Consider the following 18,906-nt stretch of genomic DNA (forward strand, 5'->3'; position numbering starts at 1 on the left):
AGCACCAATTTATAACGATGATAGAGAGGAAGCAATTCAGTGGAGCAAAGGGTGAAGACCCGAATCTTCACATTGCCGACTATTGTCAATATTGCAACACCATCAGGCAAGCCGGGGTCACTCAAGACCAAATCAGGGAGATTCTCTTTCCCTTCTCTTTAACTGGAAAAGCTAAATTATGGTTCAATGGCTTAAATAGAACTACACTTGGTATAACTGACTGGGAAACTCTTGTTTTGAATTTCTATAATAAGTATTATCCTGCAGAGAGAACAGCAGTACTACGGAGTGCTATTCAGAACTTTGCCCAAGAAGCCGATGAGTCTTTATATGAGGCTTGGGAGAGGTTCAAGGACTTACAAAGAGAATGCCCTCACCATAATTTAGCACAATGGCAGTTAATCCAAGCCGTTATAACGGCATTGGAAATTCTTCTAGAATAATTTTAGACTCTGCAGCTAGTGGGAGATTTATGAATCTTAATGTTGATGATGCAGGTCAGGTTATTGAAGATATGGCGATACACAATTCCCAATATGGGAATCCCAGAGGATTTGCTAACAAGGGGAAACATAGTGTCGACTCTGTATCCTTTTTGCAAGCTCAGCTGACCTCTATTCGTCAAAAATTAGATAATCTGAGCACTACTAATGTAGCTAATGTTTCTGCGATTAATAATAATTCTAATGAGGCTTTCTGTGAAAATTGTGGTATTGTAGGTCATTGGGAGCAGGATTGCAGGAGTTCCGTGGAGCAAGTTAATGCCTTCCAAGCTTATAGGCAGAATAACCCATACTCCAACACTTACAATCCTGGGTATCGGAATCATCCATACCTTTCCTACCGGAGCACTAATGTTCAAATTCCACCACCACAAGAACCACAGGTGCCACAGCAACAACAGCAGAAATACTATCATCCCAATGCTAGCCAGAAGAATCAACCACAACAACCCCCCTCATCTTCCGACCCTTCTTTGGGGGAAATTAGAGCAATGTTGGTCAATATGCAAAAGCACATGGAGAGCAGGGATGCGACAATTGATCAAATTCTAGCGCATAATAAAATTGTAGATAATCAAATTGCGCAACTCTCCGCTACTCTACAAGCACGCCAACAAAGAGCCCTGCCGGCACAGCCGACTAGGCCTACGGATCAAGAATTTGCAATTACTCTAAGGAGTGGTTCAAACTATGAAGGGCCCTCTATGCCCAGAGTTGATGAACCTATTTTATTAAATAATGCTAATCTTGATTCCATTAAACCAAACAATGTAGTTGATAGCCCTACAGGGCTAAAAGATAATACTAACATATCTAATTCTACATTGCAGGGTACAACTCCAGAGAAGGTGGCTACTCCAGACAAAGATAAGAATGCTCAAAAGCCAATCATCAAACTTCCTTTCTCCAATCGTCAATTGAAGACAAACTTGGACAAGCAGTTTGGTAAGTTCCTGGAGGTGGTTAAAGATCTGAAGGTAACATTTCCCTTTACTGAATTGATCACACAAATCCCCTCGTATGCAAAATTCATTAAAGAAATTTTGACAAGAAAAAGGTCTATTAGTGAGGTAGAGACAGTAGCTTTCACTGCAGAGTGTAGTGTCGTACTTCAAAATAAGTCTCCACCTAAATTAAAAGATCCGGGTAGTTTTTCTATCCCTTATCATATTGGTAATCTCTTGATTGATAATGCATTATGTGATTTGGGTGCTAGTGTTAGCGTCATGCCATTATCTGTGTGTTCTAAGTTGAATATGGGTAAATTAAAAGCTACCAATATAACTCTGCAAATGGCCGACCGCTCTTTCAAATACCCCCTAGGTGTTTTAGAGGATGTCCCCGTTAGAGTAGGTAAATTTTATATACCTGTAGATTTTGTTGTCCTTTATATGGCTGAGGATATGCAAACCCCAATTATTTCGGGTAGACCATTCCTTAACACTGCAGGAGCAGTCATAGATGTTAGAAGTGGTAAGTTAACACTATCAGTAGGGGACGATAAAGTTGTTTTTAATCTGAATAACGCCCCCAAAAGCTCCATGACTGAGGAGAAATGCTTCAGTGTTAATGTGGTTGTAAATTATTCTAACAAGCCCCAAGCTCTTGAAAAAGATCCCTTGGAGGCGGTATCTTGTGTTGCATCCTTTTCAGATGAGATAGACAAATGGCAGAAGGAAGTCGATGCAATAGAAAGAGCACTCTACAATGTTGGTCTTGGTTTTGAGGTTGAACAAGTGGAACCGATCGAGCAAGTTGTGCGAATCGAGCCTACGGTAAGAGTTCCGCCAGATCGAGTTGCAAGTGTTGAACGCAATGATAATTTGAAGCAGCATTCGATCGAAGAAGGGTTTTTAGTGCGTAGCATTGAAGATCCCCCATTCCAAGTCAAGGAGGATCCACCAGATAAGGCGACTTGGCATCCCACAGGTTATGTCAGGAAGCCGCATCGCAGCCTAAACATCGCTAGATCCGGTGAGAAACCACCCGATCAAGCATTAGACCAAGGGTCCTAAGAATTGTACTTGGTAAGAAGGTCGTGCGGGACCTAGATAAACCAGCGCTTTGCGGGAGGCAACCCGTATTTCATGCTTTCTAGACTAGTTTTCCTTTTCTCTTATTTTTATTTTTATTTTAGAGAGGTGAGGAGAGTGATATTTTACCATTTTTAAGTGTTGTTGTACAGGTATGAATTTGACAGGTAAAAAGACTTAGAAAAATTTGAAGAAGAAAAGAAATCGGAGAAACTCCAGGGCTTGGTACGGGCCCGAACGGGCGAGGCTCGCCCGATCGGGCGCGCAAGTGAGGCAAAAATCGGAGAAAAATTCGCCCGATCGGGCGCATATGCCCGATCGGGCGCGCAAGCAGAGCTGATTTCGAGGCTAATTTCGCCCAATCGGGCGAAGCTTGCCCGATCGGGCGCGAGAGGAGATCTGGAAACGAGTTCTCTTTTCGCCCGAACGGGCGATTAAAGGGCAAAAATTTTGTTCGCGTTCGCGCCCGATCGGGCGCGCAACTTGTATTCTGGAAATTTCCCCAGTCGCCCGATCGGGCGCGCCTACAGCCCGTCCCCCCTTTATTTTCTTTTCTCTTCTTTCTTTCCTCACTTTCCCCTTATTTCATCTTCTTCATTTCACTTTCTCTCTCTAAAACCTCCATTTCCAAACCTTCAACTCACACTTAAATCCAAGATCTCCTCCAATTCTTCCATCCAAACTTAAAAATTCTTACATTTTCCAACTCCTCTCATCTTCCCCTACAATCTACACTAAATTTTCAACACTTTCTCTCAATTTCTTCTCAAGCCCTAAGAGAGAGAAAGCTTCAATTCCTACTACTTTCACATAAAATGGCTTTCAAGAGGTCTAGAACTGTTAGGGGTGAAGGATCGAGGCAACAAGCACTCAGCATTGACCCGGAGTTGCAAATTCCGGGGTGGGAGAGGGTGGTCATCACCACCCAAGAGCAAAAGCAAAGGATGCTCAACCACATCACACGGCAGGTAATTCCTACCCGTTTTATTCATCATCCTACGTTTTCTAGACTAGGAATTGATAAACATGTTGAAAAATTGTTCAAAGGAATTGGCATGAGTGGTTTGTTCAATTTACACTATGATACTTATGATTATTTGACTTTAGAATTCATTTCTAGTTTTAATGTCATAAGATCAAATGCTCTAATCTCTCATGTTCAATTTCGATTGTTTAATAATGATATTAGATTGTCCTTGAAAGATTTTGGAAAATTGTTTGAATTAAAAGCCGATAGACCAATTGAACCACCCCAAGCCAGCATTACTTTTGTCTACCGTGCTCTAACGGGGAATCCTAACTTAAACCTCCAACATGCCAAGGGCACTTGGATTCAACATCCCGTGCCAAAACTTTGGCAACGGTTTGTTGGCCTTACCATCTTTGGGAGGCATGAACCGGCTTATGTGAGGAGAGATGAACTAGAACTATTAGGATCATACATGATTCCTAAGAGTGACAAGCTTAACATAGTTCATAGGATGGCCCAACACTTTCAGAGGGTGGCCAATGCGGCCGAATCGGGTAGGTCTAGGGTCCCAATTTACTTTGGTGGGTTAGTAACCCACATTGCGGTCAAATACCTTAGTTGGACCCCTAGCGATGATGGTAAGGTAGCCGGACCAACCTTAATGAACGCACCCTACTTAGGAGGCCTTAATTGGATAAATGTGATAGGGGGTGAGACTTGGTGGGTGATTCATAGGGAGTCGGGTAGAAGAGACAACGCTTTCACCTTGCCTAACCCGGCCTTGACTAAATTTGAGAAGGGTCTTCCCTCTTATACCTTTGAATTAGGAGACCAAGGGGAGGCCCAAGCACACCACCAAGCACCTCCCTCACCACCACAACATTTCCACCAACCATCACCCCAACACTACACACATAACATTCCCACTTCCTCAACCAACTACAACATCGACCCTAACGCCCCATATGACTTTTTGGCTTTTAGAAGCCAATTGGATCGGATAGAGAGTGGGCAAGGGAGGATGTAGGGTATGGTTAGGAATTTGGACACTAGGGTAGGAGCCCTAGATGCTAGGGTTGGGGTTGTGGAGAGGAACTTAGGGCGGGGTTTATACCCCATGTATGATGATAATGCCCGTCGGGGGGCTATTCCCCCCGAATCACTTGTCCCCGATTGGTTCCAATACCCCCGAGGGGGATACACGGACCCAAGTGCCTACGGTACCTATGTGGACTATTCATCGGTCCATGGATATGGGACCGATGCTCCTTTTAGTGGGCTTGGGGGTAATGTAGACCCTAACTATTTTGCAGGTGGTTTGGGTTATGGAGGTGGTGGTTCGAGCCATGGAGGGGCCGGTTCTAGCCATGGTGGTGGCGGCTATTCGAGGATGGATGAGGATGAGGAGTAGGTTACACTCCCAAGTCAATGAGGGCATTTCTTGATTTGGCTTGGGGGGGTAATCTTTCGCTTGGTAACTCTCTTTCCTTTCTCTCTATTTACTTGCTTTCTAGTGCAGTTTTTATTTGCTTTCTAATTTAGTTTTATTGCTCTCCTTATTTGAAAAATACAAAAAAAAATAAAAAAATCCAAAAATACGTTCCAATGAATTATAATTTATGCTTCCCTGTGCCCCTTACTTGAGAAAAATTGTTTTGATTCTTGGTATTTGATGATAGGCATTGTGGATTAGTTGATCATGATTTGATGTTTGATTGCCTTGAACCTTAACATGCGTCAATTTTGTCCAACTACTTGTGAATATAGTGCTTGACTAGTTGATTTGGTAAGGAATGTGTGATAGTTCCATAGTTCCTGGTATGTCAATGAATTTGAGTATTGGTTTGCAACTATAAGTAACGTTTATATGATTCATTATTATGCACATTGAGGAGGACGAAGGCATTTGTTCTTTTAGGTAGCCTTCAGACATTGTAGATACATTTGTTTCCTTCTTGCTACCCATGTTGTTGCCTTGACCTTTTGTTGTTTATTAGCCACATTACAAGCCTATTTTGCCCCATTGGTTACTAGTCCCAAGCTTGGCTTGGGGGAGCTATTAGTGAGTGAGGTGAGGGAGTTTGTAGTGTGCTTATTATTTGCACAATTTGGGTGGGGTTTGAGAAGTTGTTTTGTTGATTGATCATGTTTATTTTTGATGAGTTTGAGAGTTATATTTTCTTGAAAAAATAAAGCATGATTATTATGAAAAAAAAAGAGAAGTTCAAGAAAAAAAATGTGAAAAAAAATAAGTGAACTTCGAAAGAAAAAAATGTTCAAATGTTCTATTTGGAGGTTGATCGAAGGAAAAAAATTGAGCCTCAATGGAAAAAAATTCAAGTTGAAAAATAAAGTTTGTTTATTCAATCTATTTTTTTTCATTATCATATCTTATGAGTGATAATTGTAGGAGTTGGGTTTATTTATTATGATTGGAGTATATTTGGTTGATGTTAGAGTTGGTTATGTAGGAGATGTATGATCATTATTTATTTTTGGTCATGGGCTTTATTAGGATTTGCTCCCTTAAGCATAGCTTTACTCTCACTTGTTCCCAAATAATTCCTACCCTTTACCCTAGCCTTACATTACAAGCTTTAAAGACCTTCCGACCTTTGTGCATAGAATTGTATGAATGTGAAAGTGTTGTTTATCAATGCAAGTTATGATTTGACATATTTCGAGTCGACTAGTAGTTTGAGCGTTCATTGTTTTATACACACGAGAGTGTGAGTTGGGAGGGCATTGTTCACATTAAAGGGGTTGGATGGAGAGCGATTGAGTACATCTTTTACTCGCCACAAAAATGAGAGTCGAGTGTGTGAGCACTAGTCTTGAATTCTATATGCTCTTGTGGTTTGCTCTATTTGACAATTGTTAGGGAAGAAAGGTATTTGGATGGATTTGATTGGTTGACTTTGAAGCATGTCTATTTGATTTACCCTGGATCGTTTGTGCTTGATTTTTACTTTTTGGGGTGAAGCATATTTATTGATTCATTGATGAGATCTTTGCTTAGGGACAAGCAAAGGTTTGGCTTGGGGGAGTTTGATGTGTCCTTTTTATATAGTATTTTACCCCCGTCCCTTGGTCATAATTAGTAGTGTTTTTGGCTCTTTAGAGCCACTTTTATTACTAATTTGTGTGTTCTAGTGTTTTCGTAGTTTTAGTTGTATTTTACAGGAAATTGCACTCTTGGAGCATTTTCCCGGGCCTTATTGGATCGACTACGGAAGCTAGAAGAACACGACCACTTTTGGAGCCCAAGACCGGTGAGAGCCGGTGATTAAGGGCTCGGTAATCGGGATACCGAGGTTTGGACCGAGTATTCAAGACCCGAAGAGGAGATCCGGATTGGGCCGAGGAGTCAAGCCCAATCGGAAGTCCAAAGCCTCGAGGAGCCACAAGGGCCCGATCGGGCAAGCTTAGCTCGATCGGGCAAGATGCGTGCTGGTGCGTGGCCCAAGGCGCGCCCGATCGTGCGAGGCTTAGCACGATCGGGCGATGCTGTGAGAAGACCTGTGCGAGAAAAAAGGCGGGCCCGATCGGGCGGCCTCTAGCTCGATCGGGCGCGTGTTTCTGGAAAGGCTCTTTTGTCAAGCAATTAGTTTCTAATTAGGAGTAGTTTTTAGTTTTGTTTAAGTACGTTTTTACGACGCTTAATGTAGGGAATAGTTTCAAGCCTTTAAAAATCCCACTAGCTTGAACCCCACTATGATCATACACTAAAGTACGGTGGCGTCCAAAAGGGAAGAAGATAGAGCAAAAGAGTCGCCAACAAGTTTTTTAAGGAACTTGTAAACCGTTCACGAGGTGAAGGTTACACCCCTTAACGATCCAAGAGATCGTCAACTCCATAAGGTCATGAACCAAATAAGGGTTCGGGGATGATGGTACAAATCCAACCTAAAAGAGATTGAACCTGCCCTAATAATAGGCCTCTACTTTATTCTGCTCGTATTCATGTGCGCTTTCTGATTAACATACAATCAATAGGATTAACCCTAAACCTGTTTAATCTATGTTGGTTGAATTTAATGCACAAATAAACTATTATTGGCGATCACTTGAATTATAATCACAATTAACCCTAACAAGATTATTAATTATCTTATTAAGCGTGGTTGCAAGTACCAATTCCCTTTAACCTGCAATAAAAGGTGATCAAGCAATAACAAATAAAATAATACATATCAAGCAACATAAATAAATAATCAATATCATGAATAAAATAATCATCATTAAAATAATCACAATCACCATGATAACCATAAATTATAATTATAATCATGTTAAAGCATAATAAACATAGCAAGATCCTAGGCATGATACTAACAAGATTAATAACAAACCCTAGCATGTCACTAAGCAATAAAAATCAAATCTTTAGCCCTAACATGATACTAACAAGAATTAATATTAGGAAGAGAATAAAAGGCATCATACTTTTAATCATACTTAATATTAAAGTTACCCTAGACATGATACTAGGAATCAAAATAACAATCTAAGCATGATTTCTATATCATAATATCAATTAAACCATTAAAGTACTTACTTGGATGCCTCGTACCTCTTTCTAATAACAAAATACACACATTAGTAACTTCAAGGAAAATAATAATCAAAACAATTAAATTAAATAATTTAAATAGAGATTTGGGACCAAACCCTCAGAAATTAAAACCTTTCACGTCTAGGGCGAAGGCAACTTCGAATATGGCTAGGTGTTTCTAGATCTAATGAATGCGGAATTTTGTATGAAAACCAAAGTTTAGAAAAGAAAGAATGAATGAAGAGATGAATGAATTCAAAGAATTTGATGAATGATTGAGAGTTGATGAAGACTTAAGAATAGAGAGAATTGGTGAATGATAGATGTAGATGATGAAGATAGTTGATGAAGACTTAAGAATAAGGAGAATTCGTGAATGAAAACGGAGTTTTTGATACGATATTTATAGAGAAAATCATCCGAAAAAGATAATTTATCAAAACAGAGTATGAAGACCACAAATCCACCTTGGCGCCAGACCTGGCTCATTGGCGCCAGGACCTGTGGCTAGCGCCAGGCGCCAATTCTGGCGTCTGGCGCTAATCTTGATTCCAGGCGCCAAGGCCTGGGGTTGGACGCCAAACCAGATTTTAACGCGTTTTCGAAAATCTGATAATTTTACCGTACTGGAAGATAAAATAATATAATTTCGGTCGAAAATGCTATTTGATCTAATTAAAACTCTGAAGAATCCTAATTGAATTAAAAATGATAAAACCTTCTAGAATGTTCTAGAAGACCAAAACCATTCCTAATTACATTAGGAATGATAAATCACATTAGGCCCTCCCCTAGATCATTGGGCCGTACTTAAAACTCAAACCGGGCCCAGTTTAGTAAATTGGCCATAAATTCCTCAATATTCATCGGAATTGGGCTTATAATATATCGTTGGAAAGGTCTTTGCAAGCCCCATCCAACTACACCACTATTGGACCCATATTATGGACCAACCAAACTGGATTGGCTGTTTTCTTAAAAATAAAGTTTTCAAAAATAGGGAGAAGAGAAAAGAAAAGAAATAAAACTTTCCGCAACACTAGACCTTTCCACACTTTCGTTTCATTCGATTATGATTCAACATGAAAGGTACTCATCACTGGGTTTGGTTTTTGGGGAGACAAAAATGGGTGTCTACACTTAATTTGACTTATCATCCTTCTCTCATAGACTTTCTCTCTCTACTTAGTTTTCTCTCTCTTAATCTCTCTCTAAACCTTTGTTCTTAATTTCTTTCATTAATCCCAGATTTATTTTGGTAACGATTTCTTGTCCCTTAATCTTAGTTATTTATTTTATTCCTCTCATTATGATTTATTTTATTACTTTGATTAGTTTAGTTTTTAATATGTGTGAGTAGTTTAATTTCTAGGGTTTATGGGGATCTAATAAATAATATGAAGGGGTAAATTATTTTTGTTGATTATCAATGCTAGATTAATTTCCTATTGATTGATTTAATGCTCTGTGACTAGATTAGGCCTATCTTTTATGCATGAGTTTGACAATATTGATTCAAGAATCGAGAGATGAGAATTAATGTTTAGGTCTAGTTTCAATAGGCAAGTTAATTTATAAATGGTTAAGTCAAGATTCGAGAGATGAGATTTAATACCGATAATTAATTGTGTGATTGTAATAAGTAGCGTGAGCCCTTTACAATCTGGCTAATTGATGCATTGATGATTGACTATTATTGATTATTGGTATTGCATGATAATTTCTTATTGGATTGTTTTAATGTTTTACAATTGCGGCTTGTAAAAGTATAGCAATATTAAATTGATGAATCGAGCAGATGTTAATTTGATATTAAAGGTTATTTTCAATAAGAACTTAGACCTAGTAAATTGCGAGAGCCTGTTAGATCTATGTTGATTAATAAATTGCGAGAGCCTGTTAATCATGTTATTTATGCAATGTCAATGATTGATTACTATGTTTTACCCTGGAGTATTATTTATTGGTGAACCTATACCCTAGATCCCTTTATATATCATTTTCTCCCTACTCTTATTCTTTGTAGTTTAGTTTCATACTTAATTATAAATATTGGTTACTTAAATAATTTAGATTATAATAATTAATTAGGAGTAAAAAGACTTGTTTCCCTGTGGAGATCGACCCTACTTCCCTATCTACCTTAGCTAGTGATTTAGGTAATTATTTTTTATTAGGGGATACGACTTTACCCTGTCAATGTCTACAAAGACCGGGGTTTAGAATTGATCCCATGATCTCCTGAAACCGAGAGGGAACCTCTAACCACTTGAGCTATCCCTCACTCTCTGATAAAAAATATCTTCAATCATCAATAAGTAAAAATTATAAAAATCGAAAATTAATAATCTTTTTATAGAAACGGTTCCAACAAATACCGATAAGACTATGTTTTTTCTTATATATAATTCACAAACAATTGGTTTTCGAATGTCATGTTGGAAACGGGTGGAGTGGTGGACATTTGATGAGTGAGGTGTAGAGAAGATGTTTCAGATTAGGATAGGGTATTGTTCCTTTCTTCTCTGTGTTTCTAATGGGTTATAGATTTAAATTGGATTAGTTCATTAATGATTGGAGCTATAAAAATTAGGATCTTGCTAACAAATGTCCCGGACTTAACTAATTAATATATTACTTAAATAGTATTAAGTTCGGAATGTATGACACAATCACGCCATCTCGATCGGTTTAATTAATGTTTATTTTACTTAAATATTTTCATAGTTACTTCTCTTATCTAACGCCCTTGGTGCGCTCGTTAGCTTTTGCCTAGTAAGTATAGTATAAATTGTAGCTTTTGTAGGACTTTTCTAGCACGATGAAAGGGAACTTGGAATTTATTCTACTGGAGTTCTCAGCGATGATAGTAACCTTCCATTTAGGAATACCGGAGTACTTATTTGTGATGATGTTAGTCCTACGTCTTTCTTAAAATTATGTAGTTAATACATTCGATATGTTCTTAGGGAATAGGGTGGCCGCAAAATTTGTTTTTGGAAATTTTGACTTTAGCTACCAGGGAAAATTTTTATTTTATTTTACTACCTATCAAATGCCATTTTTAAAAAATTGCTGACAGTTAACGCAATCGGTTAGTATTTCCGTTAGTGAGATCTAGCCACCCTCACTATCACCTTCCGGCCACCAATTCCTCCTTAGCCACCCTAACTACCTCCCCGTCAGCCACCAAAAAAAAATTAAAACCCAACCTCCTCTTCATTCTTTCTCTTCTGAATCTCCTTCGTTCCTTCTCTTTCTCTCTCATCTCCTCCTCCCTCCTCCCTCCGGTCTCTTTCATCTCTGCCTCCCTCCTCCCTCATCTCCGCCTCCACCTCCCTTCTCATTCTTTCTCCTCAATTTTTGAAGTCCAGCGCCACCCACCCCCAGGGCCGCTTTTGACCGGATTCGACCAAGGCACAACCAATTAATGGTTTTTAGGTCGAATTCGACCATAAAACTCCATATCTGGGGTTTTCATGGTCGAATTTAACCATATAAACCAAAAGTCAAAGATTTCATAAGGTTGTAAGGAGGGTAATCCCATCGTAAGGGGTACTCTCCTTAAAGGCTCATAGCCCTTTAAAAGCCTAAGACTTTACACTTGTTAGGCTGTATTAGGATTTGAATTTCGGACTGTTTGGGGGACCTTGAATTAGAAATGATTCTATCATACACGCTTTTTTGTAAGGAACAAGTAGGAGTCGCCAATGAGTTTTAGGAAAACCCATAAACCTCGTTCATTCCTTTCTCCCAAGTAGAGTTCAAGGGATATTTAGCATGAATCATAAGTTTACCCATGCCCAAATTGGTCTACATAAACCAGAAATGAGTTCGGGAGCGAGGGTACCAAGATAACGTTCCCTTTAGAGGGGAATCACGATCCTAGCCCTAGTGCGGCCTCTGCTAGCTCTTCCTTTGCACAATTTCATCACCAAAAAATATATGCAACGTGATACCTAAAACTATGTTAATTGATTTTATTTACACACATCAATTCACGTAGGAATTACATCGTAAGGTCGTTATTCTTATTTAATTAAATTCGTGGAAAGAACAAGAAAATAAACAATATTCGCCTTGGCTTAAGTGATCAACCAACAATTATTTTATTCAATTCTAATCTTTATTTAACGAAAGATACTATATGGAATTGATTAATTAATTATTTTAAAGGTGATCAAACAACACTAATTAATTGATTAAGGTTCTTTTAAACAAGAAAATAAATGTGATTTAACTAAGTGCTCGGGAATTTACCACTTCTCTTTGCTAGATCTCTCTTTAGAACACTTATGGATTCCTTCTTGTTGGGGAACCTCCACCGTAGTAATAAAGTATCAAAAGGGGTGAGTGTTTAGGACAAGAGGGTTAGGAAGCACAAGTTCACAAGTATTCTGCCAGCGTTTTAGGTTATTTTATGTGTGTTTAAGCCTTGGATTAGAGTCTTATTTATAGGGAATGATTAGATTTAGGGTTAAGAGCATTCTGCCGCAGCAAGTGTCGCACGCAACTGGATGAGTTGCGCGCGACTGTCACGCGCAAGCGAATAAGTCGCACGCGGATGATGCGCGTACGTAGTTATTTGTCTTGCGCGCAGCACTATGGTAAGATTCGATTTTCTAATATTTTGATATTCTGAATCCTTCGCGATCGCATCTCCAAAAGGTGCGCGGAATGCTGCGGGCAACTGAATAAGTTGCGCGCGACAGTTGAGCGCGACTTTGTGAGATGCGCGCGACATTTTTTGCGGCAGCTTAAATTTTAACCTAGACTCTCCTAAATCCGTCATTATTGGGTTTTAAGCAAGGGCTTAAGCCTAATTATGATCGGGTTTAGTTAATTGGACCTTGTATTGGCCTTGTTCTTTTATTCGGGCTAGTCTTTTGTGTTTTGTGGCTTAACCAGTTATCCATAAGTATTCTTCACTTTGATCCAACACGAAGATGGCTTTATATATCGTCATTGCACTTCCTGTCGGGACAGGAGGCCAAAAGTAGATGTCTACATTTAGCCCCCACTTTGATCGAGTCTAGGATAGACGATGATCAAAGTAGTCAAGGAAAAATCCGAGACTCATTCTCCGAAGTTCTCTAAGTTTAGAGAATCTTTCAGTAATGTTTAAGGATGTCGAAACAGTCCTCGGTTTGCTATGTGTTTGAACAAGTAGCTATTAAGGCTAGAGAAAGTTTTCCCTAGTCTTAACACGCTAAAGTTTTCCCTAGCTATTGTGATGTCAAGTCATGAGAAGAGATCGGTTTTTCAAAATAATAAAAGGGGATGATTTTCCTCTCAATCATGTCATCGTTGGTCTAAAGACCCTCGATATGTCATTAAAACTTTAGCCTGAATTTAACAAAGTAAAAAGAATGAAAAAGGGGTTTTCGATATTCGAACCGAAAAGGGTCTGGCATTCGAGCCGGGTCTGGTATTCGAACCGGATGTCCACAAGATAGAAATACATGTCTCAGGACTGGAGGCATATATCCAAATCCAGTGAAAGGGAAGAAAGTCAGCAACTCTCTCAGCAGTTTTGTCCACAAGATGAGTACACATGTCTCAGGACTGGGGGCACGTGACTACATGGGTGCGACACTGTCTCGTCGCTCTTTATACAGGGGGTGGTCGAACACCCTAACTGTCCGGTAAGTAGTAAGCTCACTAACTACCGTATTTGCCTCCATTCAAGAAGTGCCTATTCCTAAAGGTTCGGCGCGCCTGTCGACTCGTGATCTAACGCCTACAATAAATAGTCTACCTTTTAGTTCTGAGAGGTAGATCTCGCAAAGCTTGGGCTGAGGTGAAATTTTACGCAACACCTAAGCCGTACAATTTTACGTTGTACGCTACGCAATTTGCATTTTTACGCTGCATGAAAACGCCTTCCTTTTGCTTCGGGCGTGAAAAAGAAGAAAACCCGGACACTTATAACGTCAGTACAGTAAAATGACAAACCTGTCTATGGGTGCTTTACGTAACGGAACGTCTTAAGGCACGCTTACGAAAAACGTTCAAAACGTATGCTTGGGGAAGGCACAAAGCACGGTGTGCATGCAAAATGATGCAAAAAACTATCAAAGAAGAAAATAAACTACAAATGCAAAGCAACAAAGGATTTTGATAATTTGCGCGCCATTACGTCTAATAACGAGCAAAAACCGTTGAAAAAAAAGATCAAACGGATCAAAATCAGGATACCGGTCATTTTAGGGACTAGTATTCGCACACAACTTAGTGGGTCGCGCTGGCCAGGCGCGCGCATCGTTCTGAGTTGCGCTGCTACGTCACGCGCAACTTCTGTAGTTGCGCGCGACACTCAGTTCAGCAAAAAATAAAATCGCGAATGCGATTTTTCATTTCGCTCTCTCTCTCCTTCCTTCCTCCATTTTCGACTCTTTTTCACTCTAAAGAGCTCCATTTTTTGCGATTTTCAAAGCTGAAGGAAGCAAATCTCGCTCTTAATTCACATTTTCCATAATCCAATGTAAGTTTTTTGCTTAAATTCGTTCATTCTTGGCTGGCATTTGAGCGTTTTTCGAATCGTAAAACCCCAAATTTTGAATTTGGGGATTTTTAATTCGGTCCATTATTCTTGAAATTGTTTGTTCCATGTTCTTATGCTATGTTTAAGGAGTGTTTTGCAACAAATTTCATGAAAAATGGTTAAGTATTGAACCTTGCATGAGCATTTCTTTGTTTAAGTTCGTTCTTGCTTATTTTGTTCAAATTTTGCTTGAATCTGTTGCTTTTCTTGCTCATTTTGGTTATACTTTTTTATTATGAAGTAGATTGTAGTATTAGAACTAGTATTACTTTCATACTTCACATTTTGCAAATTTTGAAATTGAAAAAATGGCGTGAAGTGTATACTTAGCTTGTTTTTGCCATATTCAAACTTCAAGATTGTATGGTAGACGATAATTGTGTTGGTGTTACTAATATTCGTCTTGGAATAGTTGATTCTTTGAGATTTAGAAACATAATCCCTTGAATAATTAGTTGAAACTGGTATAACTAGGATGGCTTTATGGGTGTTAAAACCCCCATTTACTGAGTTTGACTGCAGGTATCGTAGCCCCCAAGTATGGGTGGCATTCGATTTTTGTGTTTTGTCCTATCGGTAGCCGTTATGCTGCCGAAATGGATCTAGAACACGATTATTAGTTTATGAAAAAATGAACTAATAGAGAAATCTCGTCTATCATAGCATGGATTCGCCTCCATTTGTCGACGCTGAGGAGATTCTAGTCGGTCCCGACGAGGTAGTTCGACCTCGAAAGAGGGTGACCCGGCCTCGTGAGGAGGTTCGAGAGCGACGCGTCGCTGCTGATCAACGACGCAAGGAGGATGTGATCTGGGAGGCTCCTCCTAACTGGGACCCTAGGGTCCTTAAGTGGGATCCAGACCATCACGTCTCAGTTCGAGGGTGGCGCTGCATCGTGAGTTTCTTACGCCTTCTTTTTTTTACTTTCCCTCTTTTCTTTTAATAACCGTTTTTTTATTATTTTGGTTCTCTCTCTTCTTCTTTTTTTTAGAGTGAGTCTAGCATGCGTCTATACGGCTCTGGTGACCTGCAGACTCGTTTTGGGAGCTTACCCGACGAGGTAAAGGAGATTGTGGAGCTTTCAGGGATCGGTCGCGCGCTAGCGGCTCTTCGGGATTTGTCGAGTCAGTCTGCTTCGTCAGCTTTCCTCCGCGGATTGCTGGAGTTTTGGTGGGATTCCGCCAACACTTTTCACTTCCCGCGGGGAGAGATGACAGTCACCCCTTACGACTTCTCTATGATTACGGGTTTTTCTTTTGTAGGTGAGCCTGTAGTTATAGAGGTCGTAACGGGGCAAGACTTGAGATTGAGAGATCTCGTGGGGGATCGTCTGGAGACGATCCTTCACGTATATCCTCAGTCTTGTCCATACTCAATTCTTGCCGACGAGTTGTCGGCTGATGAGGTTAACCGGCAGTGTACACCTGAGCAGCTGGCTCGGATATACATTGCCCACATAATTTCCGTCACTCTCTTGAGTGATCGGGGGGAGAGTTTCCCTATCAGGTTACTTACTTTCCTCATAGACTTGGGGCAGGTAAGTAACCTGAATTGGGCGGAGGTGTCGTATGCCCGTATGCTTAGAGCTATGGGCAAGGCGACCCGAGTAGTGGATCCTGCGGCAGCTACTGAGGTGCCTCGGATCTCCCTTACATGGCATGGTCGTATCCTTGAGGTACATACTTTAAACTTTCTTTTAACTTTTTATTATTTATTTTTCTCTTTTTGAGCCATTTCTCCTTTGTTTAGGCTTGGGGATACTCATACCTGACTTTCCTAGCCCCCAGGGTGCTCGGGGCTGCTTGCTTTCCTATCGGCCATCGACTGGCTACGATTAGGAAAAGGCAAGCTACTTCAGCCGGCGACTTTCGCCGAAGGATTCTTTCGGCGACCCGTGTGTCGGTGAGTATTTTGACAACACATGTGTATATTTCTTTACATATTATTATTTTATTTTGATGATTTTCATGTGATTGCATTAGATTAATCTCCGTCCTTGGAGTTTGATCGTCGGAGTCCCTGAGGATATCCGGTCTGGCATGGTTCGTTGCCGGTTCCGGGCTCTCTACTCGGGACTCCCGGTACTTCAGAGGACGGACGCTTGGTTTTTAGGCTAGCGCGTTCTCTGGCAACGTTAATTAGAGGAGCCTGTGGTTCCTGTGGATCCCCCGATCCGGATGCTACGTCTGGATTTGCAATCGACCGAGGATCGAGCTCAGGCGATCCTTGGTTATCCAGCGGATCAGCGGGTGCTGTCGGATGCTCCTTATCTGGCTTTCATTGCATCCAGGCTGACTCCTTTCCCAGCTTTTGTTCCAATAAGTATCTCAATTCTCTCTTTTTCTTCTTTCCTTTTTTTTGTTTCTATTTATTTTTCGGAACTTTGACCCCCCTTTTTTTATTATTTATTATTATTATTATTTTTATTTTTTTAGCGCGTCGAGCTAGGCGGTTGGGTGCCTCCTACAGTGGAGATCACGTATACCGATGTTGTCGGGTCGGTAATTCGTGAGATCCTTCCAGCAGCGAAGGATGATGAGGGGATACCGTTCATTCCTAAGACGGTTGAGTCGGTATGTCTCTTTTTTTGTATATGTACTTAAAATATTTCTATTTTTTGCTTCATATACATTTATTTACTAACTGTCCTTGTATTCTTGGAACAGGTTCCGCGGGAGACCGTGAACGGCATGGTGAGGACTACACGCGCTTTCCGAGCTGCTTATCGGAGAGCCCTCGTGACTTTGTCATGCCGTGATCATCGGATGATTGCGGTAAGTTTTATTTCTTTTCTTTTTCGACAAAGTTATTACATTCATGTATTAATCTTCGTTTTAGGATTTTGCAGGATGTACAGCAACCGTCTAGCAAGCGCAGAGCACCCTGATCCTTTTGTACACATTTTGTTATATTTTTAGGAAACACATGTACATATTATTTTGTTTTGTTGTACATATGACACTTTTTTTTGTATATGTCATTTATATTATTATTATTATTTGTTTCCATGTGTACGCATATAAAAGAAAAAGGCAAAAAAATTTCCGAGGGAAGGAAATGGTTCTCAACTTACCCACCTCGAAAAAATAACAAAAGAAAGGAAAATAGGAAAAAAGAGACTAAAAAGGAAATAAGGAAAAAAAATAGGGGAAAAAAAGAAGAATCAAAAGAAGAACAAGAAAATAATAAAAGAAAATAAAAAAGAAAACAAATAAAAAGGAAAGAAAAGGGACATAAGAGTTAGCAAAAGGCAAGCGTATGATTAGTCTTAAGATTTCGTCAAGATTCCGTCATTATGTAAACCAAAATACGGAAATAAACCTAAACCACATGTCTCAACTTACTCATGAGTTGCGCGCGCCACTTGTTTGTGAACTTTCCTTTGGGCGAAAATTGCCAAAAATATGCCCCTCTTGGGTCTATTTAAGCACGGTTTCGTGTAGGTTTTTATATAATCTCGCATTCATTAGCTTAGTAATATTATAAGAACTAAAAAGAAAATTCTCTCTAAATTCTTACTCTCCCCTTTTTTTTTTTACATTGAACAATGGTGAAGACCTTTAAACAGCGTTTGAAGCAATGGGTTACCTCCCTTTCAAACGAGGACAAACTGGCTTTCAAAATTCATCACCTAGACCCTCTATTGAATTATATGCAATTAGTGATTAATTTTGATTTCCTTCATGCCGCAGTTAACCATTGGGACTCCAACCACCATCTCTTTTTATTTAAAGGGGACGAAATTATTCCCCTTCATGGTGAGTTCGAGGCCTTGCTAGGCTTCCCTACAAATACTCTCCCTGTGACTTATTCGCCCCCATTGTCGGATCCCAAACCTATATTCCAAAGATTTTTTGGCTTGTCCGACAGTGATATGACCAATATTGGAACTGAAGAAGGCGTGAATTTAATTCAATTTATTGAACATTTTGTCGCCCCTCGTGAAAACATGACTAAACAACGCTTTAAAATTCGTGCTTTATGCTATCGTCCTGTTGTCAATTGTTTACTTAGGACAGGCAAAGAATATGGAGATTATTCCATGGTGTTCGTAGTAGAGAAAATAAAGGGATGTCATTCACCCGCTCCTTTGGCTTTGGCAGAAACCATTTTATGCTTGAATCACCTTAGGGGAGACCCTAACGAAAATGGTTTCACGGGAAGTCCACTCCTATTACACGTAAGTTTTTTTTATCGTTTTTTTAGCGCAAGCCATGAAGTTGCGCTAGTATGTCCAGCGCAATCTTCTGCGCTGCGCGCGCAACTTATTCTGATGCGCGCGCCACCTGCTCGTGTAAAAA

At 39.9% G+C, this 18,906-nt stretch overlaps 1 non-coding gene across 1 annotated transcript; it reads right to left on the reverse strand.

The window, feature by feature from the left end:
* Positions 1 to 278: 278 nt before the first annotated feature.
* Positions 279 to 385, reverse strand: LOC145633438 (small nucleolar RNA R71). The gene has a single exon (XR_014112763.1). It is a non-coding gene; the product is annotated as a small nucleolar RNA R71 (small nucleolar RNA).
* Between the last annotated feature and the right edge of the window lie 18,521 nt (positions 386 to 18,906).

The sequence above is a fragment of the Chenopodium album genome, chromosome 5, assembly GCF_948465745.1.
Source record: "Chenopodium album chromosome 5, dcCheAlbu1.1, whole genome shotgun sequence".
In the NCBI taxonomy this organism is placed as follows: domain Eukaryota; kingdom Viridiplantae; phylum Streptophyta; class Magnoliopsida; order Caryophyllales; family Amaranthaceae; genus Chenopodium; species Chenopodium album.